The 20,250-nt window shown below is 38.1% G+C and overlaps 1 protein-coding gene across 3 annotated transcripts in view; it reads left to right on the top strand.

Moving 5' to 3' along the window:
- LOC102308541 (receptor tyrosine-protein kinase erbB-4) overlaps window positions 1-20,250 on the top strand; it is a 173,223-nt gene that overhangs the window by 11,947 nt on the left and 141,026 nt on the right. The gene's annotated exons all lie outside the window — the stretch shown is intronic.

Here is a 20,250-nt window from a genome sequence, read left to right as displayed (position 1 = left end):
GCCTTATGCCAACCAAAACCCGAACACACACACACACAGTACACACACTACTATCCGAGCGAGGGCCAGATGTTTAAAGACGAAGTTAAAGTGAGGCAGGTTGTGTCAGTAGCAGGGAAGTTAAAATTTTAATAACATAATGGAGTGGAGTCCCAACTAGAGTCCCCTGTTTTCAAAACTACTAAAAATAGTTTACAGTCATCCTCATACATGACTTGATGAGGCATATAAACATATAGCCTACGAAGCATATTTGTCACATTTATTGGTCTGGTTGTTCTTGATAGTCATCTGGTGTAAGAGATGTTTTCAGCAGGAAAACAAGAGGCAGTAGCCAGTCTTCCATACCAACGCCTGTTTCTTACCATTATTCCCTTCTGCTGGGAACAATTCCTAGACTATCACCAGGAAGTGCAGAATGATGAATGCTTGATGACAGTAGATGACACATGGATGTGTCTAAACACAGTTACAAACACCAGCCGTGTATTATACCCACATAAAATGCATGTATGTTTTGACCCCAAAACTTAGACAGAATATAAGAAGCAGGGCAGTCATAGAATTTTTCAGATTTTCCACCAACCATTTGCCTTAGCATTTCCCTAAATTGCTTACTGTAACTGGAGCAAGCACAAAGCTCTTGTTATTAAGCCCATCTGAAAGTAATAACGAATGCCCAAAAGAACTACCAGACCTTGTTCTTCTTGTTTCCTTAAAATCTTTAAAATTCGTACCTCCTGCTGTTATTCTGCACCACTACACTCCCTACAACACTTTGTTAGGTACATCTTTTAAGTACAAATTGGATCCCATTTTGCTTTCAGAGCTGCTTTAATTCTTCATGGCATAGATTCAGCAAGGTACTGGAAACATTGTTGTGAGATTCTGGTCTGTTGGACACGACAGCATTACAAAGTTGCTGCAGATTTGTCGACTGCACATTTATGATGTGAATCTCCCGTTAAAATACATCCCAAAGGTGCTCTATTGGATTGAAATCTGGTGACTGTATGGACCTGGTATGTAAAGTAAACTCATTGTCATATTTAGGAAACCAGTTTGAGATCATTTGAGCTGTGGAACATGGCACGTTATCCTGTTGGTAGCAGCCATCAGAAGATGGGTACACTGGGATCATAAAGGTATCAATATGATCAACAGTACTCAGGAAGGCTGTGGTGTTTAAATGACGCTCAACTGGTCAGCCAAGAAAATATCACACGGCCCACACCATTATACCACTCACACCTGCCTGATCTTTTTCAGCTGGATGGATCCATGTTGTTTACTCCAAAGATTGACCCTACGATCCAAATGTCATAGCAACAATTGAGACTCATCATATCAGACTATGCTTTACCAATCTATAGTCCAATTCATGTGAGGCTGTAGCCTCAGTTTCCTTTTTTTAACTGAGAGGCCTGATACCCACCGTGGTCTTCTGCTGCTGTACCCCATCAGTTTCAAACTAAACGTGTTCACTCAGAGAATGCTCTTTTTTGGACCATTCTCTCTCAACTCTAGAGATTACTGTATGGGAAAATCCCAGTAGATCCTTCTTTTACAACTCAGACAATTCCCTCTTGCACCAACAACCATGTCATTTTCAAAGTCATTTAAATAATCGCATATTTTCCCCATTTTGATGGGGAAGAAATGTGAAATACACTTGTTGCCATGCTATTAGCAGATTAGCAACAATATTTGCATTAAACAGATATACCTTAAAAACAGTGACTGGTTGGTATATATAGCTCCCTTCCTACCTTGACTGCTTCTCATTCCCACTGCTTAAGTATCAAAACTGAACAATGGTGAATATTCTAACCACAGCCTAAATTCACGAGTAATTACAAACCAGTGGTGTTGGTTTTGATGATGTGCCAAAAATAATAAATTATAACTTAATAACTATAAATATGAAATTTTCATTTGAATGAATAGTTCTATCAGTCTAAGAAAACATTTTAAACTGCTTTATAAAGAAACTCAAGTTTAAACAAAAGCTGTTTGCAATTCCCAACAGTGCTCTGCGTCTTGCCAAAATACTTCTCTCATCTGTCTGGTAACCTGTCCTTTATTCATCAGACAGGGCCAGCACATAGATAAATAAAGACAGGAAAAATTGGCAGTAGGGGTATTTGTTCTGTGGGGCATGTTGGCCTCCTCTCTGCTCTGACAGCCAGTCTTTCTGAGAGGATTGAATGAAGGAGATGGGGCAGTGAAACTGGCAGGATGCTAATGGGTGTGATGCTAATGAGCTACGAGCCAATAAACAAGCGCTACCTCCCTCTCCCCTCACCTCTGATCCCCACTCTTGTTTGTTTAACAACCTTGCAGGTATGATGAAGTGAATTCAGCCAGGATGCCAGAAATTACCAAAAAAACGGTAATGGAAGAATGAGAACTGTAATGTGAGCTAAACGCACTCTTTTTGTACAGTCATAAATCAATTTATCACTGAAATAGAACCTCATCTCCAAAACAGTTGTGTTTTTGCAAAGGTTGTGTCCGTTGTTGCGTTGCTGCTTATTCTGACAACAATTTGTAAAAACCTGGGAACTGACAGCAAATTGTTTTTACCATTTTGCGTGATAAAGGACCTAACCTGCTTATTGATGATTTGTTTCATAGTGTGCCAAATGTTTTCAGTGTGTGACAGCTCTACATTGCAGGCCAATTTCACACGTAGATAGTATCAAACAGTAGTATTACCATATTTGAATGTGGGCGCCAGCGTTTTAATTAACTAACTGGATGATTTCTTTTTTAAAAATACATAAATGAGAAGTAAAAATAACCCTAACCCTTCCAGAGTTGTTATGAAGAATAAACTTTATAGTGGCCAAAAACCTTGTTTTGTACCAGACTGTAAAAAAAAATGCATTAAATGCTGTAAAACTGGGAATATTAATGTCTCGCTTTTGGCCAATGAAGGAATATTTTTGATGGTCATGATCTCAGAATCAATGCTGCCTTCACCATTAATGCAAGTTGCCTATGTCACTAATGTATCTCAGTACCGTCACAGATGAATCATTACCAGATGATCTCTCTCCTGTTAGTCTGAAGGACCATCGTAATTGAAATATTGGGGCAAAGGGGATTTTTAAGACCTCAGGGGAGTTTCCCACAGTTTGAAACAAGCTTGGTCAGAGAAGGTGATGGTATTTCTTAACCTTGTTTTTTTTTTAATGTTATTTATTTTTAGTAGTTAAAAATTAAAACTAATTATAGTTTTAAAGTTGTCCATATGGTATGCTTATTTATAGATATTTATGAATCAGAATAAATAAATGTCAGTTTGATATTCAAGTCCCTGACTTGTTGCTCAGTGATCCTATTAGCTTTTTAAAAAGGCTGCTAATTTCTTTATTTTTCTGTAAGGATTATCATTTTGAGGGTGTATGATGATCTAAAACGACAAAAATGTTGTCAAAACAAAACTTTTTTTAAGTGTGTTGTTGGTTTTAAATTTAGAAGGAATATTTGATATTTGATCTGATGTTAAAAATCATTTATACATTGATTTTCAATCAATTTAACGACATTTTACTGCATCCTGACCAGAACCGTAGTTGTGCTATTAATACAGTTTAATACACTTCATTTTATGAAATCTCCATATAGTACAGACTGTTTTATGTTTAAAGAATATTGTAAAGAATTTTCTAAAAAATGTACATGAGTGTGAGTGCATTTTTTATACTTGAGTGCGCTCAAACACGCCGAGTTTTGCACACATCTATACTTGTCAAGACAATTTCAAGCAAAATGGTGGTACTTAAACATGAGTAGGGCATTTTGGTGCACTTCACACCTGGGAAATAACACAAAATTGACTCCAAAATAACCATCTTACCCTCACCCTTTTATGCTTATAGGTGCTTTTCTGTGCTTTTTACCCTCTTTCTCTTTAACAATTGGTATTGTCCCCTCTTTCTTACCCTGGAGAAATGTCAGTTGGGCGGGCATCGTCCGTCAAACTGGCATCTCTGACAGAGTGCTCGGCTAAAAGGCCATGCTCCGATTGGCATGGGATCCCCTGGCTGCTCTGTGTCAAGCTACAGTCTTCTTTCCTCTCCTCTTCGTGTTGTCGTTGTTGGGAAGGCATTTTTAATAATAATATCTCTCTCCCTGTCTAATTATAATCATTTTTAATTACTTTTAAGAGGAAAAAAAAAGTCAAACATGTAATCAATATGCTGAAGAAATACATGGCAAATTCTTTTACTGGTCTGACAACACTAGTAATTGCTCATTTTGCTTTAGCTTCTCACAGTTCAGTTTGATGGGGATGAAAAGGGACCACAGGCTGTTTATAGTGGGTGGAGGGAGGTCTCAGTCTATCTCCTGCTTTTTTTCTTTCTTTTTTTCCCCTCCTTCCAGTGATTAATATTGATTACTCACAAGCAACTGAATACAGCCAAGTCTCTCTGTCACTTTGAATGCAGGTTAGGCCAACTTGCCTTCTTCAGGATAAAGTCTTTTTAATTAAGTGTGAACAACTTAAACTGACCCATACTAAATGTTGTTTAATGTCTCTGTAGTCTTTCCAACTAAGTGTTCTCCTGAAAGAATTTTGTCTTATCCCAATAACATATTGACATGCGTTTGTAAAATTATGTTTGTACATTTTTTTTCCCTTTAAATTTTCAGCCCCGCTTACATAAAAGATCAGGTCACTGTTGAGGTTAAAGATGGCTCTGGAAATTTGAAAAAGAAATTATACATTTATTTTTAAATGCAATGACTCTTACTTTAGTCTGGAGATGGTTTAGCCGGTGACGGCTGTGGTCGGAGATGATTTGAGGGCATGCTGCACTGCTGACAAGCTTAGTTCTGTCTCTTTTATATTTTATCTACTGAACAAAAACAGTACTGTTGGCCAGAGCTGACAGAGGCCACAGAAGGCAACTTCGTATGTCTACTGGAGGTGTATGATATGTGCAAGTGCATACTGTAGATGTCATAGAAGTGTTTGCTTTTAATCAACAAAGTCATGGAGAAGTAAGAATAAGGTAAGGTGAAGTGATGAGCCGCATCCTATTACTGTCCATCAACTAATGCTCTTTATGCCAGAAATTCATAGACAACACAACTTCTAGGCCTCTGTAGTTGATTTGTGTGAACTACCTGTTCCAATGATATAAGACTATAAACACACAAAGACAAAAAATGAAAAAAAAGACTGCAACAGCAACAACAAAACTTCACATCTCTGATAGATTGTTAAATAAAATACAGGAAATATTTATATTTCTGGATTCTTAAAGAATTAGAAATCCTGAGAACTTTTTAACTTAAGCTGAATGCCTTTATCTGATTCCTAAATGCAAAATTGCTCTATTTAAGATGGTTTGCAGAGCTTATTTGTGTAACGTGTGAAACTGCAGTGCCGACGAGTCGGTGGGCAAAGAAGATGCCTTGCTGCATGTATCCATTCGATTATGTCAGTAGTGAATGTTTGCTCCCATCTCTGAGCTGGAATTGCTCATACAGTACAATAATTTGTGAGACTACACGTGTTTTTATGCAAAACGGGACATCTGGAATAATCTGCGCAGAACGCGATTTCATGCCGTTGTCTCTTTTTGGAGCGTGATACAGTATCTGCCTGCTGATGTATGTTGTGTGCGCATTTGGTTGTATGGGAGTACTGTAGCTAATGTAATGAATTTCACATGACAGGTGAATGTGTTACTTTCACATGGCCTGCAACAAAATGCACCCAACATAACCTAGGCAATGTTTAGCAAGGCGCAGGGTTTCCAAAGTTCTTCCTCTTTATCCAGTTGCATTTATTTTATTTTTTTTTCATTATTCAATTGCACATCCATACACACACGAAGAGGCACACTTGGAGGTTGAAACAAAACGTTTAACTTTGAAAGTTGGGCTTCTAATTAGCAGAATTAGCAGTAGATCAAAGAGGACAATTAAGGGGGGTGTTTGTGGTAGCAAGGGCTCATTAGCATCACAACACATGGACACGGCCATGAAACAGAGAGTGGCAGAAGGAGTCTCATTACACAGCACCACTGTGCTTACACCGGGCCACATGCAGACAGATTGGCCATCGGGAAAGAAGGAGAGCAAGAACAACTAGCTCTAACACACAAAAACAAGGATATCGACTCACGCGTTTCAGTAGGATGCACTAACACCTATGGTTATAGCTATAGATACAAGAAATCATTCCCCTTGTGCACACAAAACCTATTCAGATATAGAGCTCATAATATTTACTGGCACAACAGAAAACAAAAGCTAGTCCCTGCTTGCTCTCATCCAATTTCAGCTTAATTAAGAGGGGAATTAACTTTGATCTGCACTGTGTAGTAGGAGCTTGGTAGCCCACCCTGTAGGAAAGCACAAGCCCATAAGTATTCTTCAACCTCACCCTCAAAGTCAGGCCCAGATTGTTTTCCATTCATTCCTCACTGTTTGAAGTCAATACAGATAAGAGCAGGAAAGATTCTATTAGAACTACCTGAACCTTCCTCGTTAGCTAGATCTAACAAAGTCTTGGCAGTAAGCCAATGCGTGCGTGTGTTGCTTCCCACACTAATGGCATAAGCACAACAAAAGATCAAAGGTTTTTCGGATGGTCCTTTATTTTACCGGTCCCATTCACTGCTTTTTAGTGTTTGGTCCAGTGACATGGGTTAATGATGTACTGGAACAGATGCTTTAAGAGAGAGAGCAAGGTTTGAACGTGTTTGAAACCTCAAATATGACACGCGCAAACACGCAAGAATTTGTTTTGCAGGCAGCACAGCTCGCACTAATGTTATGTTCGGTTTCACTCATAAGACAAAAACAAAACGAAAGAGGAGACACTGATGGGATGAGACCTCTGCTGACTTCATTTCACTTTAGTTGCATGCGTTCTTTAAGCGAGTGCTGATACATATAGGAACAGGCTCAAACTGGCATAAAAAACCTGTTAACTATTATAAATAACTGTTATAGTTATAATTTACTATTATATACTATTTATCAAAGTAAATGTTGCTGTTGTACTTAAGCTGCAAAATAGTGTGCAGATTATATAATCAAAATATATCTAAAGTATCTAAAGTAAATATCTTTATTATATAGTATGTAGACTTGCACATTTAAAAATCATATCCAGCTTATATTGGGCATAGTTCAAGATCAGCTGTGTGTGTGTGTGTGTGTGTGTGTGTGTGTGTGTGTGTGTGTGTGTGTGTGTGTTTGCTTCCACCAGCAAGCCATGATTCATTTTTATATTTGGATAATCTTTTTCCATTAACAATGTTGAACTTCTTGGGCCTTTTGCACAAACCACAGGTGATAGTGTCACGTGAATGTGGAGTAATCTTGGTATGTAGAATACTTTCTCACAGTAACTTATTCTGTACAGTCACTTTTAACTGTTTAATTTAATGGACAGTCCCTGTCAACATAAATCATCAGTTTTGTGCAAACTCTGTGTTTCCCAGAAGAACACCAACAGGGAGTAGCAGTCTCCTCTCTTGCTGCTTTTCTTTCCTGTTGAGATGTAGAGAAGTTTCCTGTTCCTGCCACTGTCACCCTCTACTCCCCTCCATCTCAGTGAAAAGCTGGTTCGGCGTATCAGCACCAGGGTGGGACAGTGGGATTGAGAGGTGGAAGGGGACTTGTGATTGACAGTACTGATAATCACTGTAATAGGTGCAGGGTGAGGAAAGTAGGAGAAAAGCAGCTGTTTCGTAAATGTCACCACTACTAGAAGCAGCAGCAGCATCCTCTCTGCTGCTGCTGCTGCTCGCAGTGAGTGTGGAACAGGAAGGAAAGAGGGAGTAAAAACCAGAAGAAGGAGACAGAGAGGATAACAGGATGGGATGCTCGTTGAGGGCTGCCAAAATGTTCTGTCATAACAGACAAATCTCATTTATCTTCTTCAGCACAGCAGTAACTGTCAGCTATCCACTCGGAAGGAACATAACTAACTCTTGGCACCAGAGTAAGGGGATTAATTTAAATGTCCCACATTTATTTACAGTTACTTATTCACCTGGAAGTTCAAAAAGCACAGAAGCCTCAAAAGTTTTCTTTTTCCCAGAGATGTCACTCTGGGTCCAAGCTGTTCCGTTTTGTTCACAAATAATGCCAATTTTACAAAGAAATACACGTTCCTTAGAAAACATGTTGAATAATTAGTTGAATAATGGGACTGACAGTAATATTTGTTTAAACACTGCCTTTCACTTCTGCACTCGTGCTTTGATGGGAAGGGAGTGCGGGTGGGGTTGCGGGTGGGGGATGTCAGTACAATTGTTTCATAAATTAGACACTCAGGACATAAAGAAAGTTGCTAATGACATTTCTTTTAATAAAATGCTACCTTTCATGGCTTTAATGTCTTTTTTATTTTTCCGCTTTATTCTGCCTTTATCGTTAATATTTCTCTGTTTTTCATCCTGTGTCTGTAATTGTATTTATTTATTTATTTTCGCTTTCTCATTCGCTCTTTAATATCTGCTCATTACAGTGAATAAATGGTATTTCTTTGCAGAACATGTTGAATATGGCGGTTATCTTTAAAAACGCAGCTGCGAACGTACAGATATGCGTGCATGGAGTAACTACAATTTGTGCTGTGCCTTTGAACTGCCAGCGCAGCTAATCATATTTTGTCCACACCACCGCTGGGGCCTGATCATTGTTTATATAACACAAAAGTGCTGTTAAGTCCCTCAGTATTTCTGTTTGGATGTCTCTGTTTTTTTTTCAGCAAATGGAGAGACATGAAACTGACTGACTTCCTACTGACATCCAATTAAATTCTTTTACTGAACATTGCTCAGTAGGCTCTGTTATACTTTCACTGTAGATGTTTTTTCCCCCATTTTTTAAATAAGAAAATGCATTTCAGAGTTTTGTTTGGTTTTTTTGGTATGTTTTTTGTTTTTTTTGTGTGTGTATGTCTTCCCTGCTCTGGTCTCCAGTGTCAATATGTGTATTACTAGAAAGTTTACCCGTTTGGCCTGTTCTGTCATCAACAATAAATTAATAAATAAATCAATGAATTAAATAAATAAAACCTCCTACATAAAGTGAAGACATTAGTGCAAAGCGAAAACATGTTTTTACTAAGTGAAGACATCTGTGCCGAGTAATGAGTAATGGAACAATGCCAGCTGCACTGGTGTATTCAAAATGTCTGCAATTAAAAAAAAAAAAAATTAAATTAAATCCTATTCTCTGCTTGTTTTTTGTCTTCCATCCTTCTTATGAGTCCAGTATTTATTCATTTCAATAACAATTTGGCTATCAAGCTTACTTGTTAAAGGCTTTTTTGGGGTGGGGGGGCTCAGCATCAGGGGCAGCATTACTGGATCCATACTGAATTTTATTTTGCAGTTCTTGATTTTAATATAGATCATAATAGACATAATAGACTTTTCCTCACACTATTAGCTAATGGTTAACTAAATGCAGCTGAAGAGTAGCTCTATTGTAGCAACTTGTGAAAATGTTAGTAAGTAAATCATAATACCAGTTGTGTCATACGTTTTGGGTCATGCAGAGCGTTGGGTGTACCACATCACATTACAGTTGTCTGAAACATAGTGTTATTAGCATGACTGTACTAGATACAGTAATACCTTTCAGTTACTAATCACTTATAATGTTACTTGTATTACATAAGTTACTTTGTTGCATTATGGGTGGAAAAATATGACCAAGTCTGCCCTTTTATTCACATTGAACTACAATCACTTGACCTCAGTTTTTGTGGAAGATAGAACAAAAACAGAAACGTGATCTTTTGGGGAATGAGGCTTTCTTCATATTTATTGCATGAAGGGGCAACAGTGTGATGATGAAGAGCAAATTGTGCTCACTCCACAAACAACAACCCACTGCTGCGACCACAACATCGAAGCTTTAAAAGCAACTTCGAAAGCAACATGCTTTCCTCTTTAACACAAAGCTAGCAGCAAGAGACCTCCATAATCAGAGTTGTATAAAGGCGGAGTGTATGGTGACCCCAACCAAGCAGGCAAGGCTTGATTTTCAGCAGGTTCAGTCATGCGAAAAGAATGTTTTCTTAGGTCTCTATGCAGTCCTGTGAAAAACTACAAGATAGTTCTACAAGATACTGAACATTATACTATGTTCAGTATCTTGTAGAACCACCTTTAACAGCAGTAAGTTGGAAGAATCATTTTCTTTATTAAATTGTTTTTACATCTCGTACATCGATGTGGAGGTATTCTTTGTTATAATATTAAAATCCTGTAGTTCACTGAAGGGATTTATGGATAGCTCTCTACAGATTTTGCTACAGCTTTTGGGTTGAGGTCTAGACAAATGCATTACCTTGATTCTCTTCTTTTTTAGTCATTCTGTTGTAGATTTGCTGGAAAGCCTAGGATCAACGTTCCTTTGCATGACCCAATTTCAGCCAAGCTGTAGCTGTCATACAGATGACTTCACATTTGATTCTAGGCTACTTTGGTTCAGATGCAACTTTGCAAACTATGCTGTCCATGTTCTTTTTAGAGGGGAAAGACTTTCTCCTGGAAACCCTTATAAACAACTTATACTTGTTCAATCTTTTTCTAATTGTACTGTTATGAACTTTAACATCTAACATGCTAACTGGGGAGATTGTGGCTCAAGAGTTGGGAGTTCGCCTTGTAATCGGAAGGTTGCCGGTTTGAGCCCTGGCTTGAGCCCTGGCTTGGACAGTCTCGGTCGTTGTGTCCTTGGGCAAGACACTTCACCCGTTGCCTACTGGTGGTGGTCAGAGGGCCTGGTAGCGCCAGTGTCCGGCAGCCTCGCCTCTGTCAGTGCGCCCCAGGGTGGCTGTGGCTACAATGTAGCTTGCCATCACCAGTGTGAGAATGGGTGGATGACTGGATGTGTAAAGCTTAGGGACTAGAAAAGCACTATACAAATACAGGCCATTTACCATAATTGTGGAGCTCTTGGGCTTTTTTGGGTTTTTTTGCAATTTCTGTGAGCATCACAGTGTGACCTTCAGATGAATTTGCTGGGATGTTTACTTCTGGTAAGACTGGCAACTATCTTGAATGTTTTCCCCTTGTGAATAATGTGAAATTTCCAAGTTGAAAAATAATGTGAAAACTTTCTCTTCTGTGTTACTGTAACAAAAGCACAGATGGAGAGGCTTGTAGGATTGTATAGTTATGCCATAATAAGTCTACTGTAGCTCCTACAGTAGACTTATTATCACTACAAGTTTTCTGTGAAGTGCTCTATGATTTCTTTTTCACTGACTTTCACCAACTTTCACCAATTCATATAAAAAGAAATTAGGGGAAAGAGTTCCTGTATGTCTTCCTTATTAGGATAGAACTTTGTGCTTTTTATTAGTTTTATTGCACAAAAGGACAAGAGCGTAATTGTAAAATGGGAACTGCATCCAAGACAGAAAGTACTGCGTTATGCTGCAAGTAGAACTTCAGCTATGCACAGATAACATGCTAACGCAAAGCTAGTCAAGAACCCAGAGTTATTTTAAAGCTGAGTGCATGCCAACCCCAGCCCAGCAGGCTGAACTTCAACAGGAAACAAAAGCAGTGAGGAGCAGTCAGGTCTGAAGCCGCTGCTACTACCTGTTCAAGTAGAATCACTGTGGCAATAGCTTCAAAGTCTATTAGACCTGTTTTTTTTCTCTTAGCTTTGTGTTGTTGGCTTTGAGTTTCAATGTAAAAACGAATGTGAGCCCTCATGAGGATAGGGATTTGTTTTGGTTTGTGGGACTGTAGCCTCAGGTTTATACTTTTAATTGGTTATTTTGTCACTGTGCTTTTCAGGTCATTTTAAGGAGCAATGTAATATAACGATTAGTGTAGTTAAGTTACATACCTCATTACTTTTAAGAAAAGTAAGAAGTGATGTGTAAAGCTTCTCTTTTCCCCAACATTGACGATATGAAAGAATAGAGTGTATGTCATAGACAGACACACCTTCCAGATCTTAGAGTGAGCCTTTATTGTAAAAGACCAGTCAGCATGCACTGTCCGCTGGTTTGTTTCTCAGTTAGATAACATGTATATCACATCTAGTTTTACAACGAGGATACTTTAACAATGAAAATCCAGTACCTTTACAACTTTACTAACTGATGGATGAACATTGTGGTGGATATTTTGCTTCATGTACAAGTCAGTAGATTTAAGAAAGAAAAAAGAACAGTAAACAGGCTGAGGAACAATAATGTACAGCTTGAAAATAAGTCGATGTCATTGATATTGGGGTTGCCCAATAATACACCACAAAGGCCTTGGTTTGATTCTATCTCAGACTTTTCTTAGAATTTTAGTAATTTACCATTTAGAGACTTTTACAAATTGAGAAAATGTTCAGGTGCAGATTCATGCTAATAATTATTGTTGTTCAAACTCACTGTTCAGGGAAGACTCACAAACATTAATTCATAATTCCTTTTCCGGGTCAACTCTTAAATAGTTCTGGGTATCGTCACTGATTTCTAGAATCGATTCAATTCCGATTCACAAGGTCCCCAATCGATTCGATCCACGATTCGATTCGATTTGGGGAAATTTTTGCCTCAGACAGTCAGAAATATTATAATTCAGATCATGCATCAGTACATTTCCATATTTTTATATCTATAAAAAGAAAGCTGACACTTGCGAGACTTAATCAAAGGTGTGAGCATCACAGCAGATGCCTTTGTGTCAAAGTAGCTGAGGATAAAACAGAAAAACGTGAAGGTGATTTTCCTGGCCTGGGATTTTATAAAAATATTCTGCAGTAGATCAAAAACGAAAGAAAACCATTAATCAACTTATGAACAGTACCTGATGCTGCTGAAGTGAAGCAGAGCAAAGTTACAGAGGTTTTAGAGACACGGCTAAGCGTTTTGCAATTTTGTATAATTTTAAAAAGTTTAAATTTGTTCAGTAGCCTGTTGAATGACAGAAATTGGGTTTTCTTTTCGGAAGTAAAAGGAAAAAAACAGCGAAAGCAAGCGAATAATGCAGAAAACAGATTTTTAGATGGGAAACTGTTCTTGAAGTGTACCGTGAGAGAGAGAGAGAGAGGGAGAGAGAGAGAGAGAGAGAGAGAGCTGTGCATGAAGTGTGATTTTATCGTGGTGGAAGCAAAACAGCAAAAGTAAGTCATGACGATGTTTATGTGAAGCGAAGTTTGGATCTTCTTTTGCTGCTCGTTCAGTCAATATTGCCTGGGGGAGAGATAAAACCTGCAGCTTCAGAAACGAGCGCAAAAAGGGCGTAAACACAAAGCGCGGACCCGCTGACGGATCAGAATCAGTGAGCTGTCGGCTTTCAGCCCCGACCGTGTCCGTGCCGTTGGGTGAGAAAGGCGACATCTGATTCTGATGCGTCGGCGGGTCCGAGCTTTGTGTTTACGTCTTTGTGCAGAATCCTTGTACCTGCTCTCATTTACTGTTTTAGCTGTTTGGTAGTTGTTGAAATTTAGTGAGGTTTAACCTGAGATCCTGGCGTTTCGGGCAAAATAAATTTAAAATCGATTCAGGATTTTAATGAATCGATATCACGTTATCCAAGCTACAATCGATTTTAATCGATAAATCGATAATCAAAACCCACCCCTACTCTTAAATCACTTTGCCGCACATTACAAATCTCAAATTGAGTAAGCAACTATAACTGTGCATTTAGACTCACTCTGCAAACTATGTATTTAGATTCACATGTGTGTAAAATCACTGTGGATGGTTTTGTTTTCCATGTTTCCATAATAATAAAAAGTAAACATTAGTCACTGCAAGTGGACATTGTACTGTAAGACTGTAAAGCTTTTCTTTAAATATAGTTAAATAGAGAAAAACAACATTATAAGTGAAGTTATTACGCTGTTTTTTCAGTATTATGTATTGGAATTTCAGGAGCCGGACCTCGCCTCCAGGTCCCCCCAGTTCTGCAAGCTGTCATTCTTGTTTACGTGCCCCACAGTCCTTCCCCAATTATTTAAATTCTTCAATTCTATTTAGTACATGGGGATCTGCCAGGCCCGGGAGCCGTCACCAGTCCCCTTCGAGGCCTTCCCCAAACCACAGCTCAGTTCATGTCCAAGCATTCACCTTTACCTGCTGAAACACTGTCAAATCTAAAATGAGGACGTGGGCCCAGCTAGTGGATTTAAATATTATTTCAACACTTTTGTTACTCATCACACTGATTGACAAATGTAATACAGTTACAACTGCATGCTCCTGATACGGTTTTGCTGTTTAATACTAACACAGGAACTCAATCCAACTGAAATCAATATTATTAGTGATTTCACAAACAGAATTAAATTAACCTCCATACCACAGAGAATATGTTGGTTATTTGGCTATGCTGACTGAGTATGACCACAGCAGCAGTTCAACATGGCTATCCCCTGCTGTGAAGTTGCAGTGAAAAAGCATGTCATTGCAGTATGGCACAGCATTATGCCAAACTGCAATGACCAGCTCATCCTATGGGTAGACCCTATTACTTTCTGCAAAGAGTGCAGATTTTAATAGCAGACGTACAGAGTCTCACAAAAGTAAGTCGATGCTTTGCTTAACCAAGCACAATGGAGAGTGTGGTATTCTGCATTTTTGAAGGTTGACTAATACTAGAGGGAGAAATTTAAGGACATAAGAGTCTGTGCTAGTCAAATTTTGAGTCTTGACACTGGATGTAATATTCAATGCTTTACTAAATATTATGCAGCTCATATCTTAAGAAAAAAAATCGATATTAAACATTGTCAAAGAAGTCAAAAAAGAAAGAATATGAATGTTGGAATGGCACGTCCAACATAGCTTTTGGTTACTTTTTAGTGTTCAGTAAAAATCAAAGCTTTTTGTATCCTCCAGTTCCTCTCCTTGCCTGCCCCATTTTATTAATATTTCCTCACAGTGTTGCCCACTTTCATTCTTACTTCCAACTTGTTATCCCTGTCTTTTTGAATTTAATTTGCATCCATTTAGAAATAGATGAGATGCCAGCTCTCAATATCTCTTTTTTTTGTTTCTAAGTGATGGGCAACTCTCAGCCCACGTTTCTCTTCTTTATCCAGTAGATTAGTCTAGCCAAATAGCTGGAATTAGCAATGTAAAAATCTGCTTATCCACTGCCAGCTGGAGCAGATGCTCAAATTAAGTATCAGTGCCAGATTTTCGACTGGCATCAAGCTAAGCTGGAAGACCAACGCTGAGGAGGGAAAGAGGAGAAAACAAGAAAACAGGTTGAAAAGCGGGAGAAGGAAAATATGCTTGTGAGAGAGAAAGAAACAAAGAGAAAGACAGAATAAGCGAGGGTGGGGGTAGGGGAGAGTGAGCATGGGAATAAGAAATGGCAAATTCTTTAGTTTCAGCCAATTAGGCTGAGAAGCCACTGGTAATTAACTCTCGGGGGACCCACTGAACAGTCATGCACCTCGTTTACATAATGAGGATGAGAGGAGAGACTCTTTTTCTCCTCTTTTTCCTTCTCTCTGGTTTTCTGTCTTTGGCCTGTTGAACCAAAGAAGAACAGCCCTTCCTTCTGTGGCTTATGACCAGTGTCATACAGCTTCCACAGCCCTGGTATACCACCATATGTAGTCATAGGAATGTAGCTCAGGGAACTGACAAAAAATTGATTTAAAACTCGCGATCACGTGATAAGTCCTCGCACAGCTATCTGGCACTTCTAGGCCGTACAACAGACATGTCTCTATTTTGAACTTGTTTTTAATTTCTCTGAGATTTCCAGCGTCTTTGTATATAGACCTGAGAGTTTGGTCATGTAAATTTATGATAATCCATTTGACTTTCTCCTTCTGCCCTTTGCCCCACTCCAATACCTTTCATTTCCCCCTTCCAAGATATGGAAAGTGATGGACTTGGACTTTTACTACAATGAAAAACCTGAAAACAAGAAAGCTTACTGTCACGTATTAAAGGGCAAATTTCTAGTTCTTCACATTTGCACGTTGAATGGAAATTTTGCCATTAATTTTTAAAATATGTTCTATCTATTTAATCAAGTCTTACCACCATCACAATTTCTATTTTCTTATTTTGAAAATTATGTTAGTTAGGTCTCTACCATCTAACATATTTAGTCCTCAGCCATTGGTTGTTATGCTAAAAATGCTAAAAAGCTGAACCCAGTGCACACCTCATCAATATAATGATTCACCCAAAAACCTGCTTTTTCCAATTGATATTGATATTAAATCATAAATGTCTATTGAGTCTATGGAGCTGTAATTAATATAGCGAAGAGTAGGTATTCTCTGCTTATATATAATGTATTGGAATCATATTCCCCTATTCTGAAAAAAAAATCAACAAAAAAAACAAATGACTAAAAAAACCAAACAAGAAAATGCATATGCAGTGAATACAATGATAACCTTAACCCAAAGCCAGATGATTGGAAAACTTTGTAACATTTTTTTACAGTATTGGTCTCCATGAACTCCATTACTCTCTTAAAAACAATTTCTTTTTTTTCCCCACGCGAGGTTGATTGTAGCTCAGGGGAAGTGTGAATGTAATGTAACAGGAAGAAATTCATATCTTCAGGTTGTGTGTTTTCCTCTTCAGTGCCTTATTTTTTCTCTTCCTTTGATGGTGGAGTTGGGATAAAAGCTTTAAGTTCACTTCCTCTTTTATTAAAGGAGGCCTAATTTAATTAGCTTGCGCTGCGTGAGCCTGCTATCAGGCCCTTCTGCTTCCAAACCCAAGGTTTCTGACGCTCTGAGGAAGAGAAGGGAAGAAAAAAGGGAAACTGTCGGGTGGTCTCCAAGGAGGAAGTGTCCTTTTAATCAGACTTCTGCTAAGATCCCATTACCATCTCCTATGAGAGAGGGAGGGCAACACATAGACAGATGGACAGACATACAGTAGAAGAAAATATGAAATGTATTCCTAAATATGCAGCATTCACGGCATCCAGATCAGAGGGAAGCCAAGATGACACAGGGCAGACAAAAGGACCTCAACTGTGAAGAAAGAACAGTGAACTTCACTGAAATACAATAAAGTAATATAAATATATAAAATAATAAAGAATGGGTTGTGCTAAAGAGCTCACTGAATGCCAGCATGGTGCTATAACAGGAGGCTACTAGTCAGTTTGTGAAATTTCTTCCCCTCTAGATATTCCATGATCAACTTTAAGTGGAAGTATTTAGGAACCACACCAACTGAATGTTGAGGTGTGTGGTGCACTGCAGAGTTCCAAACTTCCTCTGGCATTAACAAAATCTGTGCACTGGGAGCTTCATGGCATGAGTTTCAGTGACAGAGCAGCTCCTGTGCTGCGTATCAAGCTGATATTTTGATCGACCAATCAGCCTAATTTTGCTTTGATTAGTCAATTAGTCAGCGATTATCTCTGCTCTACTCTCCTTATCTTTGCTTCCTCTGGGCAAACCTCCTGTTCTACATTTAACTCAGTTTGTTTTCTGTGAAATGCTTTCATGTTTTTTTTTTAAATCTCAGTTTCAATTTTCATCCATCTGAATGTTTTCTGGTTTGCACTACGGTCTTCTTCGTTAGTCCTGAGTGCTGTCTTGGTAGATGATATAGGTGATACTGCCCCCATAGCTTCCTGTAGTTTATTGCAGTTAGAAAAACACATTTTTGTGGTTTTAGAATATGACACGTAAACATTAAAATTCTGTGTCGATTATACCCACAAATTGTTGCAGCCCTAGTCACCACATTTTTTAGCTTGGATTCTCTGGCATCTTCCCAATATCCAACATGCTTGTTAAGTTAATTAGTGATTCTAAATTGACTGTAGGTGAATGTGAACATGAACTGTTGTCTGTCTTTCTGGGCTGAATCAACAGCATACCCTGCTTCTCTCTCAGGCGTTAGCCATTCCATGACCCTGGATATGATAAGTGGTTAAGAAAATTGATAGATGTCATTGTAATAAACAGAACAGTATATTACATGAACATCCTATTATTGCCAACATATTCAACCAGAAATCCTATACAGGTGATATATTTCTCTAACAACAAACATACAGCACTTTACTTACTGATCTACTTTTGCCTGTTGCTCAAAGAGTTCTGAACTGTAGAATAAATGATGTGTGAAAGTGGACGTGTGAAACCAGGACTGCATGGATTATGTTTACCCTTTTAAATTAATGTTTATCAGGACAGAGGGTCTAGGCAGTGTTGGGGATTGTGAGCAGCCTGATTCTGTCGGTACATGAACAGCTATTAGCATGCATGGTCACATGATTGTCACTTTTAGCCCTTAAACTGGGACAAAGTAATGAGTTTACAGTAGTGCTATACAAAGGCACCCGACCTTCTTGTCTTAGCATGGTTGCTATAGCCCTGTGTCAGGTGACAAATTCAGGTCAGGACTTTTAAGGTGCGATATAAAAAAGTAATCTGAAGTATAAGGTTTTTTTAAATGAAAAAAAAAAAACCTTTAGATGCATTTGGATATAGAACCTATATAAAAACTGAATTAAAAAACAATCTCCTCCATATCATGTACCTCAAGTAAGCAAAAAAGAAAGTTTTTAAAAATAGTTTCACTAAATCTTCAGGTATTCCCAGATATTTGTCCTGCTGCTCAAGTTTTATTTTAATGTAATTGCAAACCTCTGCAGTACCAAGGCAATTTCTTTTTATTTGCTGAGAACTTTTTTTATTAGGCATTTAAAGTGTTATTATGCTCTTTAATGTTATTATTTAGTAACTCACTTTCATATATTTATTCTCTGGTGTTACCCCCTCCCCCCCCAATAAATAAATAAATAAATAAATAAATAAATAAATAAATAAATAAATAAAATAATTAAAATAAATAAATAAATTGTAATACAAGCAACTTTCCGCTGTTGGAGACTATTAAACTAACCTTTCATTTATATTAAGCTAGAGTTATTGATAATGAGTATGGATGTCTTCTTCAAGGAGTTAATTAAAGGACACTGAATCCTAGTTGTGTTAATTAAAACTTAATGGCATGACAATTGAAGAAAAATAATCTTTGCCCAAAGCCTCATTATAGGATAGTTTTAGGAAAGTATGGTTTTAGAGTTAATTAGCCATTTTATAGACTTGCCAAAGAAGTATTTTTATTTAAAATCCAGCAAGTTAAGTCTTCTGTTAAAGTATCTAATGCACCTGAATCTGAACTGCTAAAAGGGCAATTAATGGAAAAGAAGTTTGAAAAAAGGTATCGGTTATATACAGTTAACTTATGAATAATTAGTTGCATGCACAACTGCCATGCTTCAAATTATTTGACAGTACGAGAATAATAAAGAAGATGCAGTGACACTAGCTGTAACAAATATCCACTGTTGTGCAGTGTTTAAAGGTAGATATAAAACCACGGGACTATAAAACCACAGCTGGTTTACACTGTAATGTTGCTTCACTACTGGGGTTCACAGGGGAATTGCAGACCTCTGCACCGGCCTGAAGGCCTAAATTGGGCTTCGCAGTCAAACTTTCCATTTTGTCTGAAGCAAACTGAAGTAAAGCAAATGCACGTGTCATCCAGGAGCCATGTCAGAAACACTAAATGGAAAAAAAAATTGTTTTATCCCACTGTCTGGCTTCTTAGAGTAACTTGACTTTTTGAGCCAAAGAATGCTTCTATTCGCTCTCTGCTTTATTTCTTTCTCTACACTTTCAGACACCGCAGAGGCCTGAGGGCATTCTGTCAGGTAGACATTACTCCGGCATGTCGTCTTTCTTGTGTCTTATGAATGCTGAGCTCAAAGGCAGGTGCTGTGTGTTTCAAGATGAGATGACGAGGCTGATAGATTCAGTTCCCTTCTCCTTCTTCTTCTTCTTCTTTTTTTTTTTTCTTAGTTTTTCACCACCCCCCTTAGAGCTACTGTTTTGTCTTGGAATTTTAAAGGATTTTGACCTTTGTGCTGGATGTGAATATGTGAAAGATGCTTGTTGTGTGAGTTATCAAAGCTGATGTAATTCAGGTTATAGCTCTTATAACAAAGCTTATAACATTAATGTTCCTGGAGCTTAAGGCCATGAGTGCAGAAAATATATCAACTTAATCCGAACACAATCTGATGCATTAAAGGGGAACAACAGGGGTATATTATAGGTTTTCTTGGCAGGAGAGAGGAAATCTTGCAACATATTTGTAATGGCATACATGTCAATAACTGTTGCAACAGTTGTGTGTGTATGAAGATGTGCGAAGAGTCAGGTGAAACTTAAAAGCAGCTATGTGGAGGTAGTGGGTCATTAAAATTTGAATAGAAGTTGTAGGAT

This window comes from Haplochromis burtoni, unplaced genomic scaffold (assembly GCF_018398535.1).
Source record: "Haplochromis burtoni strain Fernald_Lab_line unplaced genomic scaffold, NCSU_Asbu1 Contig_29, whole genome shotgun sequence".
Taxonomy (NCBI): Eukaryota; Metazoa; Chordata; class Actinopteri; order Cichliformes; family Cichlidae; genus Haplochromis; species Haplochromis burtoni.
The sequence above is the reverse complement of the archived record's forward strand: the minus strand, read 5'-3'. Positions and strand labels throughout refer to the sequence as shown.